General features: G+C 41.7%; 1 protein-coding gene across 1 annotated transcript in view; it reads left to right on the plus strand.

Moving 5' to 3' along the window:
• Positions 1-3,260: 3,260 nt before the first annotated feature.
• The window catches only part of LOC150075697 (uncharacterized), a 77,140-nt gene continuing 60,602 nt past the window's right edge, over positions 3,261-19,798 (plus strand). Inside the window, exon 1 of the mRNA XM_090388236.1 lies at positions 3,261-3,339. The gene's annotated coding sequence lies outside the window, so the exon portion shown is untranslated. The remainder of the gene's footprint in view (positions 3,340-19,798) is intronic.

A 19,798-nucleotide genomic window follows, 5' to 3' on the forward strand; every position in this document is an offset into this window, starting at 1 on the left:
CTACTTAATTAAGTGTAGTCATAATAGGGACAAGTTCAAAGGCCTGGAGTAACATCAAAACGAGTACACACAACGGCAACCAACACAGCATCTTACGTTTTAAGTCTTCTCACAAACTGAAGGATTCTTTACAAGTGGTCCCCTCAGAGCCATGTACTTACACAAAATCATAGCTGTAGTTTGATTGCAATTAGGACACGCTCGCTTCAGTCTTCAAAGCGTATCAGATGTGTCCAATAGATAAGATCCAACACAGAAAAAGCAGAAAGTTCTTTTGTCTGCAGTTTTTTTTTTCCAAAACAACAATGATGATAGTATACAGAGCTGTCTAACGCGTTTCGCCTGAAGTCCACATCCAAGAAGTCACTGAGAATAGAGTCCAAGTCACACCAGATCTAGAAATTGCACCCGTTGTTTTATACTGTGGTTCTAGGTTAGGTGACTTGTCACAATATGGCAATTATGCCCCAAAGCCGATTTCCATCTATTACTTTAGATTTTCAAGATCTACTAAGTGAATTGCCTGGCAGTTTGAGCTCTCAGCTCAATTCTCTTCTTGAAAGCCAAGGAGGAGAAAATCTGTAATGCCTCGAAATTAGTTTTATTTTCCACAAGTATGTTTACATTAGCCTCCGTGAGATCTGGAACTACGGTTTGTAGGTCCAATCTGACCTGTGAGTATAATAGGCAATGGAAAAATACATGATCCCACTCCTCCAAGCCTCCGCAGGTGCAATAAGGATCAGGTTCCAGTCCTCTATCGAAGAGCTTAGAACGGAGGGAACCATGACCTGTAAGTAAATAAGATGTGGTCACAGAGCGTCACCACGGGAAAACTTGAATCTTTGATACAAAATGAACTTTATTAACCGATTTCCTAGTAATAAATCAGTGCTCACTTTCATCCCAACGGAATTTGCTACACCTTTACAAGTTCCTCCCAAATTCTGGTCTTTTATATCTTTAAGTTGTTTGCTGGATCCGAGGAAATCCCCAATATTTCCGTAGATAAACAGGTCAAGGGGCATCATCCACCTAACACCTGTAAAGCATTCTTAGATACTGTTCTAGGAGCACAATTGATAGCCAAAAGAACAGAGCGTTGTAAGATTATCATTTTGGTACGTATTTTCACTTTGATAAATTTCTGAACCATACACTGGGGGCATAAGACACTATCGGTAAGAATATTATCTTATAATATAATGAAAGGCAGGCACAATATGGCCTTAGCAGCCCTTGCGCTATTAAACAACAAACCAACAACAACATGAATTCGGAAAATCATAAAATTTTTCTTGCTGGTTGAGATCTTTAGTTTATTCACTTGTGCCCAAGCCAATAGATCGTCCAGTATGGGTTGTATTCGCTCTTCAAATATCCTCTTTGACCGTCCTTCCACTCCAATAACCAGCTCGTCGGCATAAGCTATTTTGAGAGTGTCCTCGTGATCTTTGATCAACCACTGGTCCAGCACTGTGTTCCATAGAAGAGGTCCCAAGACCGACCCCTGGGGGCATCCTCTGGAAACAAGTTTTAAATAGTTTAAGTGCCCTGCACAGACCTTAATTAATTTATCACTGAAGTAAGATCTGATCACTCGATCAATGTAGTTATCACAGTTGGTTTCACGCAGCGTCCTGAGGATGCTTTCCCACCATAGTGAGTCGAAAGTGCCCTTGAAGTCAATGAACACAGCTATTACATATTTTGAAGTAGAATTTTGAATGTAATCTCTTAGGGAGTTGATGGCATCTTCTGCTGAACATCCTTTTTGGAAGGCAAATTGATAATTAAATGTGGTGCGAGAAGCCTCTCCAACAATTTACCCATATTTGCTAATAAAGATATTGGCCGGTATGCTCGTGGATCAGATTTAGATGTCCCTGCTTTATGAAGAATTTTTAATAAAGCTATCTTCCATTGTCTGGAGAAAACCCCTTCTAGTAAACACTAGTTCATAAGATTCAATAAAATTTGAGGAAAAAAGTTCGAAGAACTTGACCAAAGCTATATTTTCCAACAAGTCCAAGCCGGGGCATTTTTTAGCGTTTAATTTTGCAATAGCCAATCCTAGATGAACAAGTGTGAAAGACACTATATCCGACTGCCCAACGTATAAGGAATTATCATGGTAGATTTGTTCTTGCTCAAAGGAGTCACTTTCAAAAGAATCCCTTGGGAAAAGTTTAGAAACAATATTATTATTATCATCAGTTTACCGTCGACGTCCGACCCTGTGTTCCTTGTTCACCAACCATCAGGGTGTTGTGTATATCTCCGCATAACATTTTATTTCCAGATAGCCTGTGAACGAGACCCTTGTTTACAGGATTGTTCACTTTTAGATCTAATTCCAAAAATGGCTCTATAATCGCTGTTTACAAGGTTAGGAGCCACATCCCAATCAGAGACAGAAATATTCATCCATTTTGCTTGTTGTTACCGTTACATCTACATTTGATTCACCATTCATGGTGGAGAAAGTGAATGGATTATTAGGTAGATTCTGCACATACGAAAGGACTGAATCTTCAAGTGGAGAACCTTTGGAATCCGTATATCCACAGTGCCATAAAAGTGAATTTGGATTAAAATCTGCCAGATAATTAAATTTCTGTTTCCAAATTTTGGACAAATCCTGTCTCAATAGTGTAAAGCTTGTTGAATATCTACAAGGGGGATAGATGGAAACCAAGTAGAAGGTAATGGGGGAAAAAAAGGTGGAGCCCTCAACGCACATTTCTAGAGACACAACAGAGCAACTTGTAAGTTGCTGTTGCCCCTAAAAATCAATAACACTTTGGCCAACTGGCGTTTTAAATGCCTTCTTTTCTTTGCACTTCTTCGCTGAATTGCAACTCCCATCTGGGAGCTCGAAGTTTAAATAAATTAACAACGAGGGACAACTACGACTCGGTGGGACTACTGCTTGTGTGTGTTGGGGGGAGGAGGGGCCTGTACTTCGTGATGCGAAGCAATTATTAGTGAGGAAAGGAAGTTTCTTTTTTAATCCGTGACTTTTTCTCCGTGGCCTGGTGTTCCGTGCTCGTTTCAGTTGCCGTCCCCATCCCACTCTGTTCCTTCCCCCCTTCCGAACTTCTCTTTTCTGACGTCATCGGCCGCTTCCAATTAAGCGCGAGGCTAAAATCGCGCTAATCTCGTACGACGCTCGCCACGCATGACAATCGGTGCGTGCACGCGGTTGCCATGGTGAACGCGGTGCCGTGTTTGTTGTAGTGTGGACCGAGCTCGCGAGGCGTCAAACAATTTCTCGGCGTCTGCGGTGTCCGAGTGAAACGGCGTCTTAAAGCCAGCCTTTGTCTTTTGGCTTCCGAGGTAAGTTTCCGTTTCCAGACCGCGCGTGCGTCAAAATCGCGCCGAAAGATGCTTCGCGAACGTTCTAAGGGGCGAGAGGGGAGGCGTAATTTCGGTCGAAGTGTTCTCTGGGGCGTAGTTTCTGTCGAAGTATTCGCAACATGCTCGAACATTTCTTGTATCCCGATACCAGCACTCTTCTCCCTCCCCCAACAGTCAGTGAGGTTTCGAATCTGCTGTTTCGTTGAGCACCTCCATGATTTTCGCTCGCGAGTAGAACGCGGCTCCAGTAGTGCCGCATTTACGAATTGTGATAGACTAGAAATACGCCTCCCCCCAACAGCGATGGTCCCTCGGGTCGATCATCACTGTTGGTGGGAGGATCGCGGACGAGCATTAATTCGGGCTAATTCCTCCATCGTTCCTCAAATCTTTCGCCGGCCCTTCCTTTGATGGTTGAAAACATCGAAATCTCGATTTGCTTCGCAGCTACGAGTGCGTGCGGCACACCAGCGCCCTCTACAGAGTTAGAACTGTCCTAGTGGTAGCTGTAGATTATCGAGTCACGTCCGAGTGGACGCTGTAGGCGGCGAAGGGGCTTTTTGTTCCCGGAATAGCCGCTGTTTGTCATCACTCGCCGCTGGTATTCGTACGGTATCCTGGTAACACCGCCGTTGCGTGTTTTTGGCTTCGCCGTCCCTCACCAAACGAAGAAAATTCAATTAATTGATCACGGACGGTAGACGTTTGCTGGTGGGAGGGGGAGGGGGTCGCCACGTGCCATCGCATTACCGAAGGTCTAATTTCCCACGGGGACGCATTCTTCGGGCTACTGGCGGCCCAGTGCTTTGTGGAAGGGAGATCAGCAGCGTGGCCCGTCGATGCACCTGAGCACACTATTCGACATTCAGGCGCTAACCCCCACCTGGGGCTCGCTGCTCCTGTTCGGATTTCGTTTTTCTGCACTCGTAGAATTCATTTGAAAAAGAGAGGCACGCTGCAACGCTTTCCATTACAAATAAAAACAAGCAGAAAGAATTATTATCAAATCCGTTTGCTATTATCTCGAGTGACCCCTTTTACGCATCCGACCGGCTAGAGGGATGTACAAAAATGCAGGAATGGCAATTTTTACAATATTTACAAAATTGCAATTATTTTACATTTAAAGAATGTAATTATCGACAAAATTAAAAGAGGAAATTATTGACAGCTTCATTTAAAAATAGATGTCCAACTCTTATTTTATATGTTGGTCATTCCATCCTATTTATAAAGTTCAAGTTCCTAGTTTCTTCTTTCTAGTTCAAGCTTCTTCTTCATACTTCCATAGTTCAGAGAGGGTCTTCACTCTGTACTGCTTGCCTTCACAATATTTCACAGGGTGGTTGGTCTATTGCCAATGAATTGAAAAGGGGGACTGCGTTGTTCGGAAAGAAGTTCTTCAGACAGCAGGTTGGGCAGTGTAAGTAGGGATTGTCATTACTGCATCCAGCACGTGGAGTAGCGATAACTCCGTAAAGACTGGAGGCGTCAATCACACCAGTAAGCATCTGAGACAGAAGAAGAATATTCCTGAATGCAATGTGAACTCTCCAGGGAGTGATATTTACGTTGTTTGGTATATAAAACAGCCCTGGGGTCAGATGGCGAATGCGTTGCCCGTGACCCTGTTCATCCATCGCATTACCCACTACTCGACTGCCAGGAATCTGTTTAAGTACGACATCGGGGCACAAGACCAGATTGGTGATGCATACACGTGATCACAATGAGTTGTAGGCATCGCTGGAAGTAACCGACTACATCAACGTGGAGTAACCCCGTCAGCTCGCCCACATCGACGAGAAAGTCTTCGATTTCATGGTAATGGGGCTGAAAAGTGAGGCCCTCGAGGTAATCAAGCCGAGATCAGTGTGACACTTCACTTTCCTTATCTGCATTCCGTTGTGATTTTTGATTCTCTTTTTTGTAAATGTGATTTGGGCTGATGTAGATATGTTTAACTCCAGACCTGTCTGCAGTAGATAGGTTACAAGGCTGTTCATCAGGACGGCAGATCGCTGATTTATCACATGAGTTTGTTCAGGGTCTTTTGATTTTATATATAATTTGAGGTAGTAGTAGCAGTGGCATGTGATGCAAGAAAGCAAGTGTATGAGCTTATGCAGCATCAGCCAAAAAAAAAAAAAAAAAAAAAAAAATCACACCATTCCCTCCAAATGCCTGTCCAGTTCCTCCTTAAATTTATTCAACCTATCAACTTCCACAACGACAGATGGAAGTTTGTTCCAGCAATTAACCACCCGCTGGCTAAAGGCAAATTTCAGCAGATCTGTCCTTTTTTAATTTGAATTTATGCCCCCTTAGGTTCGTAATCTGAACAAGTGGAAGGATCCCATCAGAATTCAGCGTGCTCAACCCATTCAAGGCCTTATACACCTCAATCAGATCACCGCGCAGGTGCCTAGTCTCCAGCCACTGCAATTTGCAGAACTTAAGCCTCTCTTGGTAAGAGGATCCCTTCATTCCCCTCACCAATTTTGTTGTCTGCATCTGATGAAAAATCAGCCTACCTTGCGAGGAAAGGTTCCAGGGCCGTGGCGAACAACAAACCGAACAGGACACCTCCCTGCGGTACTCCTCTCGTTATAATGCACTCCTGTTGGAAGGATTTATAGCTGCTGATGAGTTGTCTTGGTGTAAGGATGGCTTTTAACAGGCTTCCTGTAATACCGAAGTAATTTTCTAGAATGTAGATGGGAACGGGAATTGAGAGCTTATCATAAGCAGATGAAATATCAAGGAAGATGACGTCCAGCTGACACTTACTGTTGAGAGCAGTTAGAATTTTAAATAGGGTGTCCAGTAGGTTTGTATATGTAGATCTTTTGGGGATCACGGTATGAAGATGTTTGGGTCTATGAGAGACGTGTTGATAATATAGTTTTCTTAAACATTTTTAATAGAGAGCAGTCCACTGAGATCGGTCTGAAGTTCTTAGGTTCCTTAGGGTTTCTTCTTTTGGGTATGGGTTGTACCTGTAATGATTACACATTGTAGGGATTCTTCCGAAATTTAATATCTGATTAAAGATTGATAGAAGGATCTCCACAATGAAGGCACTACACACTTTAACCATGAATAGAGGGAAGCCATCAGGACCAGTTGTACATTTATTGGTAACTCTATTGATGGTATTTATAATGTGCTGTTTTGTTACAGTTATAGTTGAAAGGGAGTGTATGAAGAAATCGCTCAGGTTTAGGGTGTGCTTGGGTCTGATGGCACCTCGTCGAAAGTCAAAGATACTCATTCCTAAAATACCTACTCTTCGTATGGAAATCCTTGTTGCATTTGGATGTAATACGTTTGTAGTGAATTATTCTGTTGAGTACCAGCTGCCGGATTCCTTTTCGTTTACATTTAAGGAAGGTTGCCCGCTGTTTCTTGTACATCTGGTAGTCAGCTGAGTATTGAAACTTTTTCCATTTTCTGAAAGTATTTTGTTTCCTCTTGAATGCTTCTCTGACTTCAGCATTGAACCATGCATTGGATCTGTCAGATAATTTTATTTGCTTGGATGCTCCATGGGAGGCAATTTCAACTAGCTGGTTAGCAAGGCTAGATATTGCGAAGTCCATTGGTTCTTGCTGTAGATCCTTCCAGTTTATTTCTGTGAGACGTGCCAAGATGATCTCTGGGTTTAAGTACTTGATGGAGTATACTGTTTTGGTCAGCACTTCATTCCCGAATGCTTCGCCAGCGTTTGAGTCGTTAGTAACGTTGAACTCAAACGTGATGGGAGAGTGATCAGAAGGGAAGCTGTAATGTTCAGTGGTCACATTAAAGTGTGGGAGATTGTGGAATAATTGAACCAGTGTGTGGTTTTTCCCTGGTAGGAGGTGTGGTTTGATGAACTAAGCCAAATGTGCTAATGACTGATATGAGATCTTCAGTGACTTCATCTTGTCTAGTTTAACGAAGGTCAGGGTATTGGGGGCTAGGTTGGCTGCTATCCATGTTCGTAGTTCACTGCGGGAATCTTCTGTATGGTCGAACAACAGACAAATTTGTAGTAGTATAGCAGCCTTTCTAAATGTGGCACACAGGGCTTCGAAGTAATCTGATTTTGTCATCGAAATCTGGATTGCTTAAAACTGGATGAATATAGCAACGCAACACTTCCACCATGTCTGCTATCCTTGGAGTTATGGAGGCTGAGATAATCGAGAGGTTGACCTATTACATCTAATTGCCTTCCCTGAGATAACCAGGTTTCGGTCAAGCAGATGAAGTGCTTGACCGAAACCTCAAAGAACTAAGATATATTGGCACCGGTTGTTAAAGGCTGAAGTCTCGATATGAAGATTTTCGATTTGGTTTGAATGGATGTTATATCGTATATTTTCTCCATTTTGTTGGATTGGTCGACTGGTTTGGCTTTGTTGGGCCATGCTTGGGTTGTACCTTGAGTGGGACTAGCCCTCAGGGCGACCATTCTATTTACAGAGCTATCTTGGTGAGAAGGTGGATCATTAACCATTAATGTCACTTCCAGAGGGGATTTAGGTCGCCATTGTTGTAAGGGTGACTGCTGGGAGGCAATATTTGCATAAGTGGGTTTTTCATTGGTGTCACAACTTATGCTTGAGTGTAGGTACGAGGTATTTTGAGCCTCATTGTGAGAAATAGTTGCATTTGATGTATAATCGATATCACACCTAGGTTCACAAGGGTGCTCTGATACAAGTAATTGACTTATATCTGGAAGGGGGGGAGGATGGGCAGGTCGTTCATTAGTTGAAGACTTTCGCTTTAGTATGGCTGGGTTGAGATTTAGTGGGTTTCTTCATACTTTGTTGGCTCTTAGTATTAGTATTAGTATTAGTAACGGCCGTATGGTGCAAGAAAGCCTATGGCTTATGCTGCACCAGCCAAAAAAAAAAAAAAAAAATCCGAACAAAACAATGATAAAAACAAAAATTAAATAAATAAATAAATAATAATAATTAATAAATAAATAAAAATAATAAAATGAAATTAAAAATTAAATAAAAAGGAAATTAATCCTATCATCCTATGCGCTTCCCTTACCCGAAAGTACTATCCAGATGACCTTTGAATTTCCCCAAACTGTCGGCCTCTACCACCCATGAAGGCAACTTATTCCAGTAATTTATAACTCGCTGGCTAAAATAAAACTTCCTGCAGTCCAATCTAAACATTTCCCCGCGTAACTTGAATTTATGTCCCCTAGTTCTAGCATCATTTATAATCTTGAAAATTTTGTCCTCATTCATTTTACTGATGCCTCTCAGAGCCTTAAACACCTCAATCAAATCTCCTCTAAGGTGTCTAGTTTCCAAACTCTGCAACCCACATATTCGAAGTCTTTCTTCATACGGACGCCCTTTTGCCGATCTCACCAGGCGAGTTACCCTTCTTTGCACCCTTTCAAGGAGCTCGATGTCTTTCTTTAGATGCGGTCTCCATACTTGAACACAGTATTCCAAGTGTGGTCTAACATAGGCCTTATATAATGGGATTATCACGTCCTTATCTCTACTTGCAAAAGTTCGATAGATCATCGATAGGACACCATGGGCCTTCCTTGCAACCTGTTTACAATGCTCAGAGAATTTCATGTCTGACCGTATCGTAACACCCAAGTCCCTTTCCTCCAGTACTGGGTTTAGTTGAACTCCACCAAGTGAATAAGTTATTTTGGGATTACTGTTTCCCAGGTGTAATACCTTACACTTTGTTGGATTAAAGCACAGCTGCCATTTTTCTGACCATTCTTGAAGTCTATCTAGGTCTCTCTGAAGAAGCTCAGCTTGACAGTGATCATTAACTACTCTCCCAATTTTAACATCATCTGCAAATTTAGACATCACGCCCTCTATCCCTTCATCAATGTCGTTTATGAAAATTAAAAACAACAGTGGTCCTAATACTGATCCTTGGGGAACCCCACTTCTTACATCAACCCAATCTGAGGAATAGCCATTTATCACAACCCTCTGCCTCCTGCCCTGAAGCCATCCTTCTATCCATCTAAGGATTTTTCCAGTGATTCCAACCTGTTCCAGCTTATAAAGCAACCGCTCATGTGGGACTGAGTCAAAAGCTTTGCTGAAATCTAAATAAACAATGTCGAAATTATTCCCTAAATCCAGCTCGTGAGTGACCCTTTCGAAATAGTGAACCAGATTTGTTAAACATGATTTTCCCTTTACAAAACCATGCTGAGTATCCTTGAGAATTTCAATTCGATCCAAATGATCCTGAATTCCACCCTTGATCAATGCCTCCATGATTTTCCCTACTACTGAAGTCAGACTGACAGGTCGATAATTTCCCACTTCACTTTTAGAGCCACCCTTATGTACGGGAGATACATTTGCACTTTTCCAATCCAAGGGAATCTCCCCAGAGTCTAGTGATGCTCGCATAACCAGCCTCAGTGGTTCAATGCACTCGCGTGCCGCCTCTCTCAAGATTATAGGGTATATTCCATCAACTCCAGGACCCTTACTGGTGTGTAGGGTCGAACGTTTTTTCATTAAATAATCTTGCGAAATTTCAATATCATTAATTACATATTTTTTAACTTCGCTCCCACAATTTCCCTTTGCCACAAAAGGCTTTTCATTTGTAAATATCGATGCAAAATAACTGTTGAGTTCATCTGCAACGGCAGCTGGTGTATTTATTACGATGTGTTGGTGTTATGTATTCTTTTATTGTAGCTCCTTTGCCATTTTTGAAGTTGGGTTGTATGGTAGAAGGCTGGTTCACTACGGTGAACTTACTTGTAACTACTTGTGCCTTGAGTAGTTGTATTTCTTCAAGTAGGCTTGAACAATTGCTTTAATTTGCTTAATCTCATTAATAAGAACATTCAGCCGACTGTTTTTGAGCATCACATAATCATCACTTATCTGTGGGCAGTTTTCTCCGTGCATCAAAGTTGTTAGTTTGTGGCCGAGATAGCTACGTCATCCATGATGCTTCCAAGGTGGCGTGAAGCTGTCGTGTTTTGCAACTGAGAAGTGGAGGTAGCCCCGTCATCTGTGGAGGAATGATTGTCACCATCGGCAATTTGTACCTGCTCATCGGTAATTTCCGATGTGGTGGGGTAGCTGGGGTGTGGTAGGGTAGCTTTTTTCCCTACCTGTGCAGATGTTCAGTTGTTGTGCAGGGTATCTCATTACTTTGGAAAGGTGCCCTTGATTCACTGTTGAAGGGCTTACTGTCCGGTGTTTCATTGTAGGAAAAACACAAAACATTTCGTCTCCGTTGCTTATTCGTCTTTTTTTTTGGGTGAATTTTGAGGCATGACCCACCAAAGGTAGAGCAGCACGTAACGCAGATAATGCAAAGTACACTGTTTAATTTACATAATTTACATTCAGCTGTGGTAAAGACTTCATTTAACTCGGTCATGTTTGGATGTCTGATGTCACAACGTACCAAAGAATTGTGAGTAAAAGTGAAACTTTCTGCTTTAAGAACAATAATAATTTGGTAAGCTGTTTTGACTGGAAAAATATACCTTCTCTAACAGTTGTGCGAATATGTAAGTTGTATATGGAATTACTCATTTGTAAGTATATGATTTGTATAATGTATGTACACAATCATTAATGTGTAAATATTAAATATAAAATGTGTACAAAATGTATTTCGGGACGAGACTACGTGTTCAGCCCATATAACCCATAGCTAATTACAAAGCCAGTAGTACTGTGCTTTGTAATTAGCACCATCAGGGCACTTAGCCGACCCTGTGTGGTTCCTTTTGTGGAATGAACAGATAATAATAATAATAATAATAATAATAATAATAATAATAATAATAAAGGCCCTAGCAGCAATAGGTCTTCCAGTGAACACCTACAAGGAACTTCAGAAAGTCGCAATCCTGAACACCTGTAGGATAATCAGAGATTTCCTTGACCAACAGTAACACAAGACATTACAACAACCACCCTGCGTACTTGGCATCAATACCCGTCACGAGGGAGAAATAATGTAAGAGCAAGAACAATAATAATAATATTTATTAGAGTTAGTTTGGAGAGAGAGAGAGAGAGAGAGAGAGAGAACATGCAGCAGAAACAGAACGTCTCTGACGCACAGTGAAGCACCTTTGTGAGGTTCAAATTGAGGTAGTGGATTTGTTGAGATGCGCTTACGAGGTCTGAGGTTGCGTCTGGAAGTTTTGCGAAGTTTGGCTCGACGAAAGCATAAAAAGGCGCGTTTTGCTGCCAGTTGGTTCTTAAGGAGAACCAAATCTTTGACGATCACCAGGGTATTAGAAAAGAACAGCTTGCATACACTCGATGCAAAATAATTTGGGATTCTCTCTGTAATCGCTCGCGAAAGCACCGAAGCCGCAAATGCCGTTAGAGACAAATTCATTCTTGCTTTCACGATGGATCCCAGGAGTGTCCCCAACTGCAGTTATGTGCAGTGAATTCAAGGGAAAATCTGTACAGAGGTGTAGCTTCGTTACCGCTTCCTCACTTGGTCCTCTTCGCTTCAGTCACCCGACGACTCGACGCTAAAACTTCAACATGAAAATAACGCTAACTAAGCGTTTTCTTCATCAGGTGTGTGCTGAATTACAGGTCCTCAAAACCGCCAATGATGGGCATTAAAACATTCTTTCCCTCGACTGGCTCCTTCCAGTAACATCAGTGGTCAATGCATTCCGTTTCTTTCAACTGCCAAGTACGCAGCACTAAAATTGGACAATGTTCTCACCTTTCTAGATGATGTTAGTCATCTTTCGGATAAAATTTAAAAGTTCTCTTCAGTGTTGATACGTTTCTCCATCCAAGAATGGGGACTTCAAAGGCCAGTGAAAACCTGTTGTCCTAGCATCGCTACGTGTGGTGCTGGAGCTTCATTTCTGGCACAATATACTGTAATAAAGTATATTGTGCCAGATACTCACATACTGAACTTTGCTCCATTCAGTGGTCTTTTCTACTTGGATTAGCTCATGTGTGTTACATAGTCCGGCATTGCAAATCGTAGCTGGCTGCCCTGCCCCTCGAATCTTCTTAAAGTACGGATTCGTTTCTTTTTAAATCAGCAAAATTCGAACGGTGGATTTCGATGTTATTTCCGCAAATCTTCGCCCAACCTCGAGAAGTCCCGTTGTTTGCTGATCTTGATTTCAAGGTTGTCGAATCTCTGGACCACTCGCCCTTCTAAACAAAGAACCGTTTCAGTTCGCCCCCACCGTGCATCTCTTTTCTTTAGTTGCCTCCGTGTTCACCACACGGATCTGTTAATCCAGAGTGACCCGCTTGTGACCTTCGTTTGTGTGGTGCCACGGAAGACTTCCCGCATTCGTTTTCGACGTGACGCCTCGTCTGTAATAAAAATTGTTTTTCACAATTACCAGAATGATTGTCAATCTCTTGAGGATCATTCCAGTAAATAAGACCAACTTCTGGCAACATCAAGGGTTATGTGGTGTTGCTGAACGTGGCTTGTTCCAGTTGTGCCAGTTTTGCTGCGAAATACCATCGTCGCATTCGAGCTTGACCTGCATTTTAGAACCTTCTGTGATGTCAGCGCCTAATGTTTCTCGAAGGGCTTTAAGTTTGTCGAAGGTTTCTCAGGCATCCTCCCCGCATGACCTCCCCTCCCCTTCTCGTCCATCGAATCGCGTTGCTTCCTGTTAAGTGTAACCTGTTGCGTTTGCAGCAATCCTTCCTCCTCTCCCCACTTCAGGGACTAAAATACCTCCCCTAACGGTCGCAGATGCGAATCGCCGGTAAATTATGGGCTTCGGACGTACTGATCGATTGCACGAGCGACGCTTGCAGCTGGACTGCGTAACGCTCAATTAGGGTGGGGATGCGTCGGTCCCTCTTTGTGCAAAATGGCCACCCATCCACCGTCCCTCCCCCATTCTTCTTCGAAATGGTTGCCTAGGACGGCGAGAGAAGTGCAAACAGCACGTGCTGTCGTCATGAGTGACAACGGTCTCTTTCGAGGTGTTCGGTGGAGGGGATACGGGGGAGATCCAGCTCCTCGAAACCACAGCGTTCATCGAACACGCATTGTAGTCGATGCGGCAGTTCGACGAAGTCGCCCATTGCGGAGGGGAGGGGAGGCACGAAGAAATCTTTTGTATCTCTGCTTCGTCGAGTCCCTCCCCTCACTCCTTGTCCCTAGCGCCCCCCCCGCGCCTCATTACTTGCAATAGTAAGGCAAATCACGCGATGATTATGGCGGTACCGAGAAAACTACGAACGTCTCTAGTTTTGTATCGTTGAAAAGGAACTGCTCGTGCAGGCGACAGGAGAACTATCAGCAAAATATCGGACATTTATTCTTGAGAATCAAGCTCGTGATTTCTCGTGTTTAAGACAGAACATTCTCTCGTAATTTAAAAGTTTTTGCTGAAATCGATGTCAGTTTTGAATCATAAATAAAGATTCGAGTATCAAAGCTGTCCGTTCATATCAAATTTCATTCTGCGTTGCTTAATTCGAAGTTTTAAGCGGAAATATGGTGACAGTGAAACTTTATGTCAGTGACTTCTTTAATTGGCCCCGCGTGCTCCCAAGCGATCTCTCTACTGCGATTTTCTGTTTTTTTTTTGTTTTTTTTTCCTAGCTTGGGTTTTTTCCCCTCTAGTAACTGCTGTGATCGATTGGTCACTGATTGGCCCCGCTCCTGCCTCCGCGTGGCGGGATAGAAAACCTGGGTGGAAAGCGCAGTTCCCTGAGGGCTAAAAGAGGCAAATCACGGATTTCTACAATCACCTTCCATTTGAGCCTCGTCATACTCTGAACCCGGTTTGAATTCTCGTTATAAAACTGATTCTCACTGCCTGTCCGTCCCTCGTACTCAACACTTATTTGGAAGTCTTCTGTTTCGTTTCCTTCAGGTATTGAATAATTACAACATTAATTTACATTTCGTCCATCTATCTATAAGAATTTGTTCCTAACTCTGTTTTCTTAATCTAAATTTTGTATTTTAATTCTAGTTTTCTATTGATTCTGTAACTCCGTGTTTTCACCATTATTTAGGGATTGTGTGCCCTGTGGGTGAGAAGTATGTATATAAATAAATAAATAATCCATGCGGTTCTCTTTTTATATCTCACAGTCTGATTCCCAATATAATTCGTTCCATTCTTCGCTGTGTAGTTCTTAGCTTCTCTTCCATTCTTTTGGTGAGTGCCCAAGTTTCACTTCCATAAGTCATGGTGGGGAGTATACATTGGTTCATTATTTTACGTTTCAGACAAACTGGGATATTGCTCTTCAGTATGTGACTATATTTCCTGAATGCTATCCATCCAAAATTTATTCTTCTCTTGACTTCCAGCCATTTATCATTATTACAGCTAATAACTTGTCCCAGATAAGTATATGACTCCACCTTTTCAATTACTGCTCCTTCAATCATTATATCCCTTCCTATGACATACTAGTTCATCATTACTTTTGTTTTATCCATATTCATCTTTAGTCCAAAATCCTTACTAACTCTGCATAAATGATTAAAATTTTCCTGTAATTCTTTGGGATCGTGGCTTATGACCACAATGTCATCTGCAAATCGTAAATGGTTTAGGTACTCTCCGTTCACATTGACTCCTTTCTGCGACCAGTCTAATCTTCTGAAAGCTTCCTCAAGGGCAGCAGTAAACAGCTTCGGAGATATTGTGTCTCCTTGTCGAACTCCTTTCTCAATTTAAATTTCCTACTGTCTTTGTCTAGTCTAATAAAGGAGGTAGCACTCTCATATATTTTCTTCAAAATCATAATATATGGGGTATCAATGCCTTGTCTTTCCAGTGCCCGAAACATTGCCTTATGCTGTATGGAGTCAAATGCCTTTTCATAATCCACAAATGCCAGGCATAATGGTGTTTTATATTCATTTGCTTTCTCCATTAGTTGAGAATCGTGTCCTAAAGCCAGCTTGCTCTTTCGGTTGATTCTCATCAAGTATTCTTTCTAATCTGTTAATAATGACCATTGTGAACAACTTGTAGATGTGGGATAACAAGCTAATTGGTCTATAATTTCCAATTTCTGATTTATCTCCTTTCTTATGCAGCAAAACTATGATTGCATTATTCCACTGCTTAGGCATCACACCTTTTCTAATGCACTTTGTGAAGAGCCTTGCAGTTTTTGTGTTATGCCTCTTCCTCCCAATTTTAACAACTCTACAGTAACTTCATCTTCCCCCGGGGCTTTCTGATTCTTCATTTTCTTCAACGCATGTTCTACCTCATCAGGAAGAATATCGGGTATGTCGTATGTGTTGCTACTTTGCAATCCAGCTTCCCCACTTCTGGTATCATTCCCTCACTCCTTGTATAATTCTCTATAGTAGTCTTCTGCTATTTGAATTATGCCTTCTCTGCTATTTCTTTTATTATTATTGTTGCTCTTAAATTATTTCTCCCTGTGTGGGGGGTTCCACCTCGTGATGGGTATTGCTACCAAGTACACAGGGTGGTTGTTGTAATGTCTAGTGTTACTGTTGGTTGAGGAACTCTCTGACTATCCTACAGGTGTTCAGGATTGCGACTTTCTGGAGTTCCTTTTAGGTGTTCGCTGGGAGACCTATTGCTGCTAGGCTCTTTGGCACCATACCTGTTGTTGACACTATAATCGTTACTTGTTGCATATGCCACATCTCCTTGACCTCATGTCTTAGGTTCGTGTACTTCCTGATTTTTTCCTCATGGGTTTTCTGGAGGTTGCCAGTGTTGGGTACCGCTGTGTCAATCAGATAGGATTATTATTATTATGATTATTATTCACTGACAGTGGGCTAGGAGGGCGTACAGATATTTTGAAATATACAGCGTACAAATTAAGATATTAACAATAATTATTAAATAGATAATCACATTTAATTAATTGCAGTACAATTCACCTTAAAATAAAATTGATCTCAATAATTAGAGAGATAAATATACAGGTTGACTTGTATATCTTTTCTTTAGCAACTGACACTACAAATTTACATTTTTTTTCATTCTATTATTGCATTTAATTATTTTCATCATATAAATTTCTGATAAAAAAATTCAGCTCAATTTTCACGGTAGTTCTGGTGATTTAGTCCAGATTTGGTCCATAATTTGGCTTCTGTATGTTTTATTGACTTCGAACTTTACTGGATCAATGGAGGTGTTGAAGAGTTCAATGGTGTTACGTGGGAATATTCCTTTTTATTAATCCAGGTTAGATAGCTTCATCCTAAGTGGGGGAATGCTGCCTCTGGTGGTTTCTATTTCTTGATCTTGTGAGTGCGTTAATATCTATCGATGGGCCATCAATCTGGTGAGTTAACAGCTTGACGAGTGTTGACAGATTCTTTTTGAGGATAGCGAGCTTCCAGAAGGTCATGCCTAGATTGACTAGGAGAACGAATTTCGAGATGGTGAACGGGTTCCCTCCCAAACGGTTGATCCACCGCACAATTCAATATTCCATTGTCAGAAATGCGTTACACTGAGAGATAGATGCAGAGGACCAGATTTCGGAGGCATATAGTGGTATAGGTGTGGGTCATCCATTGATGTATTGTCCGTTCAGTTTGATGTTCTCTCACCCTGTGAGCTCTTGGCTGTCCGACAGCCCAGAAAGCAGCACAGGTCTTCTTCTTTACCTTTAAGAAGTGTTCTTTGAAATTTAAGTCTTCATCCCACGCTAGCCGAAGATCAGTATGAGAGGAAACTTTGGGGGTTGTCGCACCATTAACTATAACTCGGATGTCACGTGAGCTGACTTGGCATTGTTTAGTTCAGTCCAGCAGGTTGTAGCAAGTCAATTAATTTGAATTTGCTTGGAGGTTTCATTATTAATTTCCTTTGGGTTCTTTCGAAATGAAAGATAATTTTAGATCATCAGCGAAGGATCTAAAATTTGGATTTTTTTTTTTTTTTTTTTTTTTTTTGCGAGAAATGGTTCAAGTAGGATTGCAAAGAAAGTTGTCGACATCACCAGGGGTGTACTTCAAGATGGTACACCACGAGTGGTGTAACATCTTGAGGTACACCCCTCGTTGCACAGGTTGTTTTCTGGTGAGTTCCATTTGCTATAATTAACTGTCTCCGCTGCAGTAAGGACTTCAGAATCCTGACAATTTGGTCAGATACTTTGAAATATTCTGTTAAGATGCCTATAAGAGTAGGAATGGAGACAATATCAAAAGCAGAGTTGATATCGAAAAAGATTATATCCAGTTGAGCTCTTTCATTCAGGAGAGTATCGAGGAGATTAGTGGTCATGGACCTGTGGTGTTGGACTGTGTGGAGGAAGGGTGGTCGGTGAGCAAAACAGTGTTGAATAATCAGTGGGCGTATAAGTTTTTCAAATATCTTTAATAATGTGCATCCTATGGAGATTAGACGGAAGTCCTTAAGAGTCTTGGGGTTTCCAATTTTACACCATTGCTATTTTTCAGTTTCAGTATCATGTTATCCTACAGTTTCACTATCAGTTATCTCACACGCAACATTAAATTCCTCCAAAGGGCTAATTGTAGAATGGGACTTCAATGTCATAGAAGATGAACTGGTCCATGAGTTAAAAGATCAAAGAGTTCAAAGAGTTAGGCAAGCTAAGTGAATTACGATCAACAAAAGTAGTAAGCTCCTGTCACATGGAACATTATTCTTACGTTTGGTGCGCCAAATTTATCTCTCACGGTTAAAACTGGCTATATATATATTTTTTTTTCTCTAAATTTCCATTCTCATGGCCATGGTAGACAACGCAGTAGAGGAATCACTCAGGCAACGTAGGTCATATTTTGGTGCATTTGCCAACACATATGCCTTTCCTGAAGGGCGCGGACTGACAAAATTTTGAACTTGGAGGACGTGAGTTCAAGCGAACGAAAAAGGGAAGCTGCAGCAGGATTCCAATCAAGCGGAATCGAATTGCGATGGTAGAACCGATGGGAAAAGTACCCATTTCCTGCTGGACTCAGGCTTCACTTGGAATTTGATTCGTAGTAACGGAGCTTCAATTTATGGACGAAATCCAAATCACTTCCATTGCACAACAGATCACGACGCCGGCTCTGACTGCTGTAACCAATGCCATTCTAAAAATTCGTCCAGGTCCTTTTAAACATGTTAATCAGGGGAGGAATGATGCGTGCCAGCTTGTCAAAAAATAGAAAAACCGGGCATGGGATCTGCTCGTACGCATCCAACAACTGAGAACCTTATAAATTTCAAGAAAACAGTGTGCCCAGGATTGCCCTTTGGACGTCCAGGACATCGCTACTCCAAATCCAATGAACCTTCACTTCACCTTAAGAGAAAGATGATGTCCATTAATTATGCGGTTAAAATACATCGCCTTCCTTCCTTCTTATCCTATCTGGTCATACCTCTATGATCTTCAATTGGGTAAACCTCTTTTGAAATGGACCTCATGAAAACAAACCTAGAGGAGCTCGCCTACAAGAACTAATTCAACAGTGGAATATACATCTGACCAATGTTCATCAAGATATAGAAAGTGTACAACCTCCATGGGAATTATGCGTATCCTCATGCGATAACTACTTCCATCGTCGGGGGCAACAGTCTCTGGAAAATCAAACCTTTCAGAAACTACACGCAGCCCACTCCTTGGCAAATGCAGAAACTAAAAATTTATAATGAAGGCGCCAAAAGTGACACAGTTGTGGGAGCTGCTGTGGTCCTACCAACATTAACAGTCTCTGTCTTATTACCACAGGAATGCAGTGTGCTCACCTGTAGAACTCTGGGCCATTAATGATGGCTTTGACCTTTCTTACTAATGATTTCAGTCGGAAGATTAAAAACTATACAGACTCTTTGAGTGTAGTAAGGTCCTTCAAGACAATTTTCACTCTTCGCGTCAATTTTAAATCAAATAAGACCTCGAATATCGAAACTCGATAACAATAAACAGACTGCCATATTCTGTCGGATCCGGAAATGAGAATGCAGATAAAGCAGCAAGAAACCCCCTCTGACAACCACCGCATCCAGATTCCTTATATAGATTAAACACCAATGGTGTGCCAAGTATGCATTGAAAAATGGACAGGAATTTGACAGTACCAGTTATACAAGAAACACAAAACGGAATCCAGAGGAATGGAAATCCAGCTTCCGATCAAAATACAGGAATTGTGCTGACCAGAACCCTTATTAGTGGCACCACTTTTACACATCTGTTTATCGCAAGGAAATGATCCCTCACTGCGCATGCACTGCAGCTCACCACTAACTGTTCTTACGTTCACTGACATATTCTTATAGAATGCATTCATTAGCAGTCTTCTGGATCCATGCCATTCCGATACCTCTCTTCAGCTTCGTCATGGCATTGGGGACAATTCCAATCTGATTCTGTTTTTCCACTGTCCAAAACTGATTAATTGATATTGCTCTTCTAAACTTATCTTAGCAGAGCCTTCTCTCTCTCTC

Source organism: Mastigoproctus giganteus, chromosome 14 (genome assembly GCF_048544385.1).
Source record: "Mastigoproctus giganteus isolate SK-2022 chromosome 14, ASM4854438v1, whole genome shotgun sequence".
NCBI lineage: Eukaryota > Metazoa > Arthropoda > Arachnida > Uropygi > Thelyphonidae > Mastigoproctus > Mastigoproctus giganteus.